This window comes from Mobula hypostoma, chromosome 5 (assembly GCF_963921235.1).
Source record: "Mobula hypostoma chromosome 5, sMobHyp1.1, whole genome shotgun sequence".
NCBI classification, from domain to species: domain Eukaryota; kingdom Metazoa; phylum Chordata; class Chondrichthyes; order Myliobatiformes; family Myliobatidae; genus Mobula; species Mobula hypostoma.
In genome coordinates, this window is record NC_086101.1 from 158,415,918 (window position 1) to 158,429,577 (window position 13,660).

At 41.3% G+C, this 13,660-nt stretch overlaps 1 protein-coding gene across 2 annotated transcripts in view; it reads left to right on the plus strand.

Annotated features, from left to right (window-relative positions):
* The window catches only part of map1b (microtubule-associated protein 1B), a 111,120-nt gene that overhangs the window by 53,819 nt on the left and 43,641 nt on the right, over window positions 1-13,660 (plus strand). The window contains exon 1 of one of the 2 annotated variants that reach the window (XM_063049215.1): window positions 4,915-4,962. The exons of the other annotated variant lie outside the window; for it this stretch is intronic. The gene's annotated coding sequence lies outside the window, so the exon portion shown is untranslated. Of the gene's footprint in view, window positions 1-4,914; window positions 4,963-13,660 lie in introns of those variants that run through there. 2 annotated transcript variants of the gene reach the window in all.

The following is a 13,660-nucleotide window of genomic DNA, read 5'->3' on the forward strand; positions in this document are numbered from 1 at the left end:
CACTGTGACTCAGTAAAAAAAAATCCAACCAAATGTTACCCTTACTAGCATCAGAGAAGACTGAATTAATTGTCATGCCAACATTTGAAAAGAGAAGGCTTTTAAACATCACACAGTGAAAAGAATTGATAAGTGCAAAATGATATGGGTCACCTATTATAAGAAAGATGTTATTAAACTAGAAAGAGCAAATTAATTTACTAGGATGTTACCTGGGCTTGGGGATCTGAGTTGCGAGGACAGGTTATGTAGTTCTAGGACTTTATTCATTGTAGGAGATTGTTAGGAGACCTGATAGAATTCTAAGGGGTATAGATATGGAGGGTGTGGTAAAAACAAGAGGGAATAGAATTAAGATTAGAGGTGAGATTTTAGAAAGGATATCAAGAGCAGCTTCTTCATTCAAAGGGTGATGCGTGTTTGAATGAGTTGCCAGAATACCAGTTGAGGCAGGCACATTAATAATGTTTAAAAATCATCTAAATAGGAACATCCAGGATTGCAGGGGTTTAAATGATAGGCTAAACCATGGGCAGATAGGACTAGCTCACTAGGCAACACAGTTAGTATGGAGGAGTTGGGCCGAAGGGCCTTTTTCCATGCTGCAAGACTCTATGACTCTAAGTGGAATTGGCGTCCAATTAGAGATGACTAAATCAGCAGTTGTCCTTGAGTAGAAATGGTTACCAAGCTGCATGGGTAAGCTGAGGTCATTTACTTCGCATGGAGCTCACAGCGCCCCTGTGCAGAGAGCGGAGATAGTGGCTGGGTCTTCCTCTCCTCAGATTCGTACTGTGACTATCTGCTCTCATTCACTTCCTGGTTTCTCTTTGGGATGTTGGGTAGCGACTACAAAAGGTTCTGCTGCAATGTTCCTTATAATCAAGCAGTTTTTGACCAATTATTGGACACATGCCTAAAGAATAGCATCAAACGGAGTACACTCTAGACCCCACCTGGTTCACACAGCCATCAAACAAACACATTTGCACTAACCTTCCGCTGATCTCATTTTAATTTCCCCATCTCGGCATCATCTTCCCTTCAGCTCCATCCATTCATCCACTCACTTTCAAAACAACCTACGTGTCTTTGGAATGTGAGACGAGACTCGAGCACCCAGGGGAAATGTTCATGGTCACTGTGAGAATATGCAACTGTACACAGACCACAGTGGATATTCGGACTGAGCCTGGATCACTGGGGTTGTGAAGCAGCAGCTCTGCTACCCTGAATATCAGTTAGCTTATCGCCAGTATGGAGCCAAACCCTGGAAGGTGTTACCACCTTGAGGAAAGGCAAGGGAATTAATGACCTCTATCACCTATCACCTCCCATTCTTCTCCCACCCACCCACCTTACCCCTCACCTGGTTTCACCTTTCACCTGCCAACCTGTACTCATCCTAGCCCCATCTTCTCATTCTGGCTCCTTCCGGCTTCCTTTCCAGTCCTGATGAAGGGTCTGGGTTTTACTGTTTATTCCCTTCCATAGATGCTGCCTGACGTTTTGAGTTCCTCCAGTGTTTTGTGTTGCAAGGGTATCGGTAAGGTGGAGAAGTAGCTCTCTCATGTAACCATCTCCCCCTGTGAATCACAAGGGCAGATGCAGAGGCGCAAACTTACCATTGGTGTGATAGAAGATGAAGTTCAAGATCTGAGACACTTCATCTGAAGTATCAATTGAAATAAGGAAATAAAATGCTGGAAACACCCAGCAGGTCAGGCAGCATCTGTGGGGGAAAAAAAAAGTTAACATTTTAGATTGAAGACCTTTCTGATGAAACGCTAACTATTTCTCCTTCCACAGATGCTACTTGACGTGTAGATTTATTTAATTTTTTCTGTTGCTATAAAAGCTCTTTTGATTTTGAGCAACACATGCAAAATGCTGGAGGAACTCAACAGGCCATGCAGCATCTATAGAAAAGGATACAGTTGACGTTTCAGGCTGAGACCCTTCAACAAGAATGTTGACTGTACCCTTTTCCATCAATGCTGCCTGTCCTGCTGAGTTCCTCCAGCATTTTGTGTGTGTTGCTTGGATTTCCAGCATCTGTAGATTTTTCTCTTGTTTGTGTTTTGATTGTGAAGAAGGGTCTTGTTTTACACCTGAAAATAAACATGGATTTTGTTTGAAAACTACAACACCTGTAGAAATGTTGTATGCTTAATAGGGAGTTGTTGGATACCAGTTCACGATAGTGCTACACCTCACAATCTGGGAAAATTATCTTGTCCCACCTAGTCACTGTGGGATTTTCCAAATGCATGGCTGCTATGTGCAAGTTTCTGACTTGGGATATAGGATATCTCTTAAAAAGAAATATGAAAAGCTTAGTAAAATTCATATAGATTTGTGTTTGTCGAATTAGAGAAGAGATTAGACGTGGCAGATAGAGCCCAACTTGGAAAAATGTGAAGTGATTCACTTTGGAAGGTCAAATTTGAAGACAGAATACTGGGTTAATGGCTGGATTCTTAGCAGTGTGAAGGAACCGAGAGTTCCTTGGAATGCACTCCTATAGATCCCTCAAAATTGCCACGCAAGTTCATAGGGTTGTTAAGGTGCATGGTGTGTCGACCTTCATTAGTCAATGGCTTCAAGAGGCATGAGGTAATGTTGCAAGTCTACATAACCATGGTTACACCACACTTGGAATTTTGTGTTCCGTTCTGGTCACTTCAATATAGGAAGGTTGTGGAAGCTTCAGAGAGGGTGCAGAGGAGATTTACCGTGATACTACCTGGATTAGAAAGCATGTCTTACGAGGAAAGGTTAATTGAGCTAGGGTTTTTGTTTCTGGAGAGAACAAAGATGAGAAGTGACTTGATAGAGGTGTCTAAGATAAGAGGCATGGATTGAGTGGATAGCCAGAGACTTTTTCCCAGGTCAGAAATAACTAACATGAGAGGGCCATAATTGTAAGGAGATTGGAGGAAAGTACAGGGGGATGTCGGGGGGAATTTTTTTACAGAGTGATGAGTGCATGGAACGCTCTGCCAGGGGTGGTGGTAGAGGCAAATTCATTAGGAACATCTAAGAAATTCTTAGATGGATGATAGAATAATGGAGGGTTTTGTAGAAGGGAAGGGCTAGATTGATCTTAGAGTAGGCTAAAAGGTTAGCGCAGCTTCGTGGGCGGATGGTCCTACACTGTGCTGTATTGTTCTGTTTTTTTATGTTTACTCCTGAATCTTCCTGACATTGGCAACATGTTCTGATTGAATGAGACAGCTACTCCACTTGATATTGGTATAGCTGCCATTTTAATTTCTGGGACTACCCAATGGTTTACACAAATATCCTGGATTCAACACTGGCTGTATGAGCTGTTTTGAAAATGGCAGATTCATAAATTGGGCATTGATGGCAAGCTGGACTCTAAATGCACGGTTACAATTTGCACAACAAATCCATTTTAATTGACTTTGCAGATCCTTCGGGGTATTTCACAACACCATCCAAGAGGAAAATATGCTGCATATATTAAATAGAATTGATTTTATTTGGAGGCAGTTGTTAGTATCCAGCAAATTTGTCACTAATAAATCAGTTTTGTTCACTATTTTTCCAACAAAATTGTGTATGGGACTGAATGAATGAAATAAGGAGCAAATTGGATTAATAGGGGAGAGATGCTTGTATTGATATTTTTGCTTTGGAGTGAAATCAAGAGACCAGTTACTACTTTGAATCTTCACAAAATTAGTAGTGGGCTGAATAAATGAAATCAGGCAATTAGCAAAACTTGAGGTCAGAGAAGCCAAATTATGCTCTCTCCTTGGCAATTTAATTATAGCAAGAGCTACAGATGTGGCGCAGACCTTTGTAATAGGTTGTTCTACTGCTTCATATGTCAGGCAGGTGAACTTCTTGCTAAGTCATCCCAAAATAATGTTTTAGGACGGTTCAGCACGTCAGCATTATCATGGATGAACTCCTTTAAAGACTCTTGATTGAAGGATTTGCTTTTAATTGGCTGGTTTCAACAATGCACAGTTGTGGTTAATGATGAGTTTCTTAACATCTGATCTTTGAATAATGCAAATCAACTATATTTGCATGATCAGATAATAAATAACCAGAATTACTGTTGAGCAACACAGGCAAAATTCTGGAGGAACTCACCAAGTCAGGCAGGGGAACAAACAGTCGATGTTTCAGACCGTGTTATCAATGCCTGAGTTCCTCCAGCATTTTGTCTGTGTTGCTTTAAGATATCCAGCATCTGTAGAATCTCTTGTGTTTCAGAATTCCTGCTGATATTTTTCTGCATCATTTAACATTACAGAAGGTGCAGCTAAGGTACTTAAAGAGAATGTGTAACACCGGCCCCACACGGCCAGACAGTCCTTCCAGATGAGGTGACACTTCACTTGCAAGCCTGTCAGGGTCATCTAGTGTATCCGGTTCTCCCAGTGTAGCCTCCTTTATATCAGTGAGACCCAAATATAGACTGGGAGACCACTTTGCCAAGCTCTCCCAATCTATCAGGTGGGATTTCCCAGCAGCCACCATTTCAATTTGATTTAGGTCTCGGTGATCAGCTATTGGCATGTATTTCCAGACTGGTGAGGGGGGAAAAAAATCACTGAAATATCCAGCTCCACTCTATTCCAATAGTTCCTTCAGGAAAATTATAACTTGTGGGTGTTGTGTGTAGAATAAGATCCAGTTTAGCTGTCTGGGATCTTGAAGCTGTCACTCATCTATGTTATTCCAGCAGGAGTTACTTATCTCCCAAGACAGAAACACAAGGCAAATATTGTCGACGTTTAGTTTCTTTTTTTTTGCCTGAACCTTAGCCATAATGCATTGTGTTCTGGAAGTCGAGACTCATCATCCGGAGCCGAGTCTGTGAATTTCTGTGAGTCCATTAGTGACGTCGAAGCCTGATATCTACAGGTCCGAGTCTATGTCTGCTGGAGGCTGGAGCCTGTCCTGGGGCTGAAGAACTGTGTACGTATGTTGTTGGGAGGGAGGTACAGGGCTTGTTTATGCTGTTGTCTTCGTTGTTGTTTGTTGCTTGTTGTGTTCTGTGTAGTTCTGCCAACCATTGTGGGTATGCTATGTTGACGCCAGAATGTGTGGTTATTCTTGTGAGCTGTTCCCAGCACACTGTTGTGTGTGTTGGTTGTTAACGCAAATGACACATTTCCCCCTGTTTTGATGTACACATGACAAATGAACTAGAATCTTAAATAATGCTTAGTTTAAACACAGGTAAGCTAAGGTTTTATGGACTCTATTTGTATAAATGTAATGCACAAATAGAATCAATGTAATTTTATCACCACTCATACCAATTTCCGACACTAGTTTTGTGTCTTTGACAGATGTAAGCTTCTTATTGCAGTTCCTGTGTTTCGACAGTGTCTGACCACAGCCATAGTTCAAAAAGTAGGACTTGGAAACATTAAATTCTTGAAGTACTCAGTAGTTCAAGGTCAGAGTTGGGGGAGAAACAGAGCCAAGACAATGGTGGTTAATTCAGACTAGTTTCTTCATATTTGATCTTTGCATGTGGTAAATCAGATCTTGGAAATGTTTGGAATGAAATGAAACTAACTTCTGTTTGCTGTAAATTAGAGGAGGAATGGAGAGAGCAAAAGCAGAAGTCTGTGATAGAGTGAAGAACTGGACAGGCCAAATGACATGTGGTGGGATCGGTGCCAGTTGAACGAGATTGTTATAGCACAGTGGGTAACTAAAGGTATGGTTGGTGTAGGTGCGTGTAGGGGACGAATGAAAGTTGAAATGCCACCAGAGAAGAGAAAAAAATAATCCGACCACTTGGAATGTAAAATGCAAGATGCACGTGGGCCGGCAGGTTATAGTGTAGTGGCTAGTGTAATGCCATTATAGAACCTGTGATCCGTGTTCATTTATGCTGTTCTCTGTAAGAAGCTTGTGCATTCTCGCTGTGACTGTGTGGGTTTCCTCTGGGTGCTCCCATCCCCCCCCCCCCAACGTTCCAAAGACGTATGGGTTAGGTTAATTGGTCACATGGATGTAATTGGACGGCACTCGCTCATTGGACCAGAAGAGCATGTTACCATGCGTATTCAAAAAAAAAGTCAAAATGATGGATTACTTAAATATGTGAAATTTATGGTTGAGTCTTCAATGGAGTAAAATACAAAGCTGGAAATTCCTTCAGCTTACATTGAAGGGGTAAGAGTTCTGTGAGTAAGAAAGTGGAAGGATTTGCAGGAGCTACGAGAAACATCAGCCGTCTAAATATAAGCAAAGCAGGAAAAAGAAAGGAAATAATAAAATTAAGGAGAATATTGATAAGAGTTAAAGAGCCATAGTCTAATAAAATGGTTAACCATGAAGTGAGAGGAAATGCTACTAAAGTAATACAAATTTCAGAGTTGTATATGGATATATGCTTTGATAATATATAAACCTTTAAACCTTAAAATAAGCTAAGTTGTCCATACAGTAAACTTCACAGTGTCTGTAATAAAAAGGAAGCAGGAGGCAGTCAAGCATTAGAAGAAATCAGATGTTGTATGTGTTACTGAGTTTTTCAAAGCAGCAGAACTGAAAATTGAACATAACAGTGTACTTCAAAAAGATGTAGAAGGAAACACTGGAGCGTTAGTAACTATTAAGAATAACATAATGGCAGTTGAGGAAAGAGACTAATCCATAATGAAATCCAAAGTAGAATATGATGAAAGGTCATTAATCTGAAACATCAACTCCTTTTTTCTCTTCAGAGGTTCTGCCTGATCTGCTGAACAAATGCAGCAAACTATTTCAATTTAAAATCACTGTTGTTAGAAATAAAAAAAATTCTGTACATAAGGAATCAATGGTACTAATAGGTTTGTTCTTCAAGTCTTGTTATAATGGTAGAGAGGTTGTGCAAGAAATGTGCAGGCAAAGTAGGGAAATAAGTAAGCAAAAAGAAAAGCATAAAATAATAATCATGGGGATTTTGGGATTTTGAAAAGCCCAGCAAGGACTAACTTCCTATTTTTTTTTTCTCTTTTTGCACTCTTAATTTAACATATATATTTATTGAAATTTATGGGTTTTTTATTATGTATTGTAATGTATTGCAACACAAAAAGTTTCACAACACACGCCCGTGATCTTAAATCTGATTCTGATTGGATCTAGTAAAAGTGAATGAACCAGAGCAGAGAAGGTCATTTTGTGCATTTAATATACTACACACTATGATGAAAATCATGTTATTAGAGCAAAAAGCAGATTGTGTTTGCACAGATAAAATGGGCAACAATATTGGCAAAAAAACAATGTAGGGCAACAATTTAAAACATAAATGTTTATTAAAGTGCGGGAAGAACATCTGTTGCAAAAAGGTAGAATAGGAAAGTGGCTGATCATTTAGAATTTGGGTCTAGATGGGGCAGTGTAGCAAAGGGATCATGAAGAACAAATACACTACTTGCTAAAAGAAATTTGATCTCTGCAGTATTTTTTTTATTTTGATTGAAATTTGACTATTTCTTAAAAGTTGGATGAAAAAGTGACACCCTTAAGATACATTTCATAGTTATGGACATAATGATCGGAATAAATCCTAGGAATCACAAATTATAATTATAAAAATTTTGCAAATAAGAGAAAGAAACTAAAACAGAAGGAATCTTTAAATGAAAATTAGAATATAAATTCAGCCTATTTGTACTTAGAAGAGCTTATGCTCTGCTTTGGTCTATATCACTGACCAATTCATGTCAGTCACGTTTGTAAGCACAGCAATCATTTTGCATTCTGGTTGACTGCAGCGAGTGAAATGAATGGCCAGTGTACTTCCTGAGATTCTGGAAGGCCAAGTATTGACCGTGATTCAAGGGAACTCCCTACTAGCGGCTTTTGAGAATACCATGTAGTCTTTAATACCCAACCAGGCCCCCAGTTTAAAGTGGCAGAATCTCTGATAGTGCATCTGTCCTTCAGTATTCCACTGGAGTTCTGCTAGTTACCACTTCTGATTTAAAGTTGAAACTGAAAATTTGTGGTAGATTAACTGAGGTTAGCTGGTTTAAAGTCCTGAAGAAGAAATTGATGCTTGTTTATAAATTTAATTTTAATCTGGATTAAACTCTGAAAATGTATCTTTCTAAAATATCTCTATATTACATTTTGAAGCCATTCATTGGCTGAGCAGTCACAAAAATGTTACTGGAATGATTCAAGTTGTTTTGCAGGCTTCTCTTGGTCCTTTGAGATATTGTTGATTCTTCTACCTCCTGAATGATGAATGAAGTAAATCAGCTAATGCCCTCAGGAGACAGGGTATGCTTTATTAAAAGATTGCTCATTTTTGGAACTTACACTCAGAGGAACCCCGAAACCAAGTGCATTGGATACAAGAGGATAAATGTAGTTCATTATTATGTTCCCAACCAACTTTACTACTGTTTTAATAATGATCTTTCTTTAAGTTGAATTTAGTGTCATTAAGGCCATGTTTATGATTGACAATATACATTTCTCTTGGACTTGAGATGCAGTTAAGATCCTGTCCAATCTATATCTAGATGGATAGAATTCAAGCTGATTTAGGGAGCAACTCTTTGGTCACTAGGAGTAGACAAGGAGGAAGATGCTGGTCATGACTTTCCCTGTCGCAGATAGCAGAGAGATCTCCTTGCGCTTACCACAAAGGACCTCTCCCTTTCCTGGAGATGCTTTATTTTCAACATTTTTGAGGTTCCCTGGATGTTCCTCTCTTTCTAAAGATGAGGTTGTGAACCTGTGATTGGAATTTCTCTCCAGCTAAGTTTTAGAAGTTCACTGGGATTGCCATATGCTTTTGAGGCCTTGTACTTTGCAGTTGGCATACGGCCCTGTTGGTTATTTGTCAAACCATGGATCAGACAGTTTTGCTGTGGAGTCAAGGAGACTCATATTAAAGATGAATCATGGTGGAGGAGTTCTTTGAAAAACTTGCAGCAGGTTCTGTCTGCTTCTCTGTCCTTGATAAGCTTACTTTTGTTCTTGGTTTTCAGTAGGTTGGGACCTTGGGTGTTTGGATCATAGTTGTTCTCGGCATCACAGAAAAAACACTGCGTGCCATGATCATCTGTGACTCACTGGACCTTCCCCACTATTTCCACCCACTAAGTGTTTTTCACTTCACTGTTTTCTATTGGACCTCTATTTTCAGATGCACACAGAATTGTTTGTTTTCTCATGAGGATTGCTGGAGCTACCAGTCCAGGAACACTCACCAATTAATTAACTCCTGGATCTCCCAGTTGTTAAAACAGCTGTGGCATTTTTCTGGTAATGAGGTCAAATCTGATGGACTTCAGGGCAACCCAGACACTGTGGATGCTCTGCTGTGCTGCGCCTTTTGGCTAATTTTCTGTGATGTGCTGCCTGGGAGGAGTTATCTTTGAAGTGTGCTTTGCCCCCTTGGGAACTTCAATGGGGATTTTATTGAGGTAGTGTTTCCATTGGCCGCCATTGTTTCCAAGCCAGGCTGAAGAAAATAACAACAGGCCAGGCAGAAGCAGTTCAGCAGGTATTAGTGCAACACATACAAAATGCTGGTGGAACGCAGCAGGCCAGGCAGCATCTACAGGAGAAGCACAGTCGACGTTTCAGGCCGAGACCCTTTGTCAGGACTAACTGAAAGAAGAGATAGTAAGAGATCTTGGAGGGGGAGATCCGAAATGATAGGAGAAGCCAGGAGGGGCAGGGATGGAGCTAAGAGCTGGAAAGTTGATTGGCAAAAGGGATACGAGGCTGGAGAAGGGAGAGGATCATGGTTCGGGAGGCCTAGGGAGAAAGAAAGGGGGAGGGGAGCACCAGAGGAAAATGGAGAGCAGGCAAGGAGTTATTGTGAGAGGGTCAGAGAGAGAAAGGGGAAAAAAGGAACAAATAAATAAATAAATAAGGGATGGGATGAGAACGGGAGGAGGGGCATTAACAGAAGTTAGAGAGGTCAATGTTCATGCCATCAGGCTGGAGGCTACCCAGACAGAATATAAGGTGTTGTTCCTTCAACCTGAGTGTGGCTTCATCTTGACAGTAGAGGAGGCCGTGGATAGACATATCAGAATGAGAATGGGAATGGGATGTGGAATTAAAATGTGTAGCAGCTGGGAGATCCTGCTTTCTCTGGCGGACAGAGCGCAGGCGTTCAGTGAAACGGTCTCCCAGTCTGCGTCAGGTCTCACCAATATATAGAAGGTCGCACTGGGAGCACTGGACGCATTGTATCTCACCAGTCGACTCACTGGTGAAGTGTCGCCTCACCTGGAAGGACTATCTGGGGCCCTGAATGCTGGTGAGGGAGGAAATGTAAGGGCATGTGTAGCACTTGTTCTGCTTACAAGGATGAGTGCCGGGAGGGAGATCGGTGGGAAGGGATGGGGACGACGACGAATGGACAAGGGAGTCGCATGGGGAGCGATCCCTGGGGAAAACAGAAAGAGTGGGGGGAGGAAAAGATGTGGTGGGATCCTGTTGGAGATGGCGGAAGTTACGGAGAATTATATGTTGGACCTGGAGGCTGGTGGGGTGGTAGGTGAGGACAAGGGGAACCCTATTCCTAGTGGGGTGGCAGGAGGATGGGGTGAGAGCAGATGTGCATGAAATGGGAGAGCTGCATTTGAGTGCAGAGTTGATGGTGGAGGAAGGGAAGCCCCTTTCTTTCAAAAAGGAAGACATCTCCTTCATCCTGGAATGAAAGTCCTCATCCTGAGAGCAGATGCGGCGAAGACGGAGGAATTGCGAGAAGGGGATGGTATTTTTGCAAGAGACAGGGTGAGAAGAGGAATAGTCCAGTTAGCTGTGAGAGTCCATAGGCTTATAGTAGACATCAGTAGATAAGCTGTCTCCAGGTGTTAGTGCCTGTTATAATGTCAGAGATGTTCTATCGGGACAAGAATTTATCAGGTGGACAGAGAAACCTGTTGTGTTTTGACAGTCGAAAAATTAATGAAAAGAAAACCACGGGAGCTCAGGAAGATGTGCTTACTTTATTTTCACCTTGTTGAGGCACGCACATATGACATGCTGGTGTAATGACGTATGCCATTCATGTACTTCTTGCAGATAACACTCATGAATTATGTAAACAAACAAAGAATATTTAATCAAACAATATATTACAATATTACTCAAATATTAAATATACTATATTCCTCCCTACTCAATGGAGAATGTATCTCAACTTAGATATGTAATGCCCTGGTTAAGATTTCTACTGGTATGATGTGAGGTATTTTATTTCATCAGTTTTTGTAAAAGCAGCGTGTCCTGCTGGTAAGAGTGTTTTGGCTTTTTCTAAAGATAAGGAGCCATGTTGTATAATTTAGGAATGTTGTGTTAGCCAATTGTAACTTTCTGCTCAGGGAAAGATTCTGGAGAGCTGGGTGGGATCAAATTCCTGAAGGATAGTGGTCTATTTTTTGGGGTCTTTTGGGGCGGGGGGGAGCTGTTGAGGAAGGGACAAGGAAAGATGCCGCAGAATGCCGTTTGAAGGAGAGTCCCCGTTGTAAAAAGTGCTTTGTGCAGATGTATGGCTGCAAGGAGGAAGGGCCAATGCTCCGAGGAGAGATAACTCATTTAAAATGGTCTTTGAGGAAAATTTGGACTGTGGCAGGGGCCTTCATACAGACCATGGGTCCAGCGCGTGAATAAAACGATTTACCCTGCTACTCCAGAAATGAGCTCCAATGTTTTATGTGCATATCAGACTAGTTTAACTGTAATGGGCCCTTTTTCTTTTATTTGTCTGTAACCATTTGTTAAAGATGAAAATTTGGTAAATATTTCCTTTGTAATTTTATGCCAGTGTCTCCTCTGTTAATTTTCTGGCAAACGATAACTTTGCTTGGGGCAGTACTTACACAGCATTCACTACAATCAAAGTTCCTTAATTGTAACATCCCAACTTCCCTGTGTGGTCGAATGCCAAATCACACTGGCCCTAGATGTATATTGCTTATGAAAGGTAGACTTCATACCACCAAGTCACATGGTTGTTAGCAGAGTTAACTAACAAACTAGGTTTGTATACAAGCCCGGTGAGAGGGTGCATATACTATATAATGCAGCTAATATATAGATACCCACAGCATAGTAAATTTTAAGTTGTCCCATTCAAGCCAAAGATTTAATTGCTGTGGGGGATTTCTTTCTGTTGTGGGATAAAGTGCATCCTGCAGAAGTTGCTCTGCTTGGCAGGAGAGATTTATGGCTGTGAAACAATCTCAGGTTCCAGGGCCTCATCCATGGTGCTTGTAAGAATTGACTCTGTGACTGCTGGAAGTGGTTCTGACAGCTCTGGACACCTTTCTTCTCTAACAATTGACTTCGCTCTCCTCAACTGATTGATAAATCATCTCCAGATGACACCGGACACAGCCTTGACTGTGTAGAAGAGTGGGCCAGTTCTGTCCTTAATCTTTCCAAGTGCCTGCTTTTGATCATCTTTGTAGTCCCTCACCAGGACTGCTTGTGCAGGAGTGAAACAGCAAACCTCTTTGTTTGAGGAGCCCTCAGTTTGTCTCAGCTGTTTGTCCTGCCTACTCCATCCGAGACTGGGTTTGAGGAGATCCAAGTGTGAGCACAAGGGAGGACTTAGAAACAGCATAGTTGGTGAGTTGTTGGTTGTGGAGTATGCTGTATTACAGTATAGAAGGAGGAAATTGGTGTGCTTCTGGCTCAATGCCAGTGTAGTGTGTTCTGCTGATATTGTCCGTTCTTTAGACTGCGGACAAACCTATCTGCCAAGCCGTTTGCAGCTGGTTGGTATGGTGTAGATGTAATGTCTCATTCCATTCATTTTCAGGAGTGACTGGAACTGTTCCACAGCAAACTGTGGCCCATTGTCACTGACTAAGTATTCTGGAACACCAGTCATTGTGAAGAGGCTTCTGAATACTTTCTGTACTGAGTTGATGGCGACCTTAAAATCACCACAGATCTTGACAGTCCTATTCTTTTTGGCCACTCAACCTTGGAAAGAATTCCTTCAGCCTCCATGCAATCTTGCTCACCGGCTAGTTTATCACAGATGGTATAAGGATCTGCACAGGTTTTGCAAACCTTCGGTGTGGCATTTTCATTTAACTCTATTTTACCCTTGATATGTCTGAGTTTTCCAATGCCATCCCTGAACACTGCTGTGACATCATCCAGTACCTTTCTTACTTCACTTTCAATTGACTCTGTTGCAGGGGATATGGCATGCAAATGATGGATGGATCTCCAATCTAGATGTGGTTGTCTCAGCCAATCACATCCCACCATGCTGGCCCTCCTGTATTTACCACATACAAACGGAATGTGGATTATTCATTGTTGTAGTTCACTGTTACAAATGTCATTCCCACAGGAGTTATCATTTCTCCAGTATGTTCTTAGTTGGATATCTGCAGGCTTCAGTTTAGTGTCTTTGAAATCCCATTCAAATGCATTTTGTGGAATGACTGAAACCGCCGTGTTAGTGTCCAATTCCATTTTAAGTAACTTGCTGCTTACTTCTGATGTAAGCCATATTGCTTGTCTCTTGTTAGATTTTACATTGTAAATCTCAAGGCTACGCTGTGCTGTGTCACTCTCATCATAATCAAATTTTTTATCAAGAGCATGCAGATTAGCACTCTTTTTGAAACATATAGCTTGACTTTTTATCTTTTCTGTGCAGTCCATT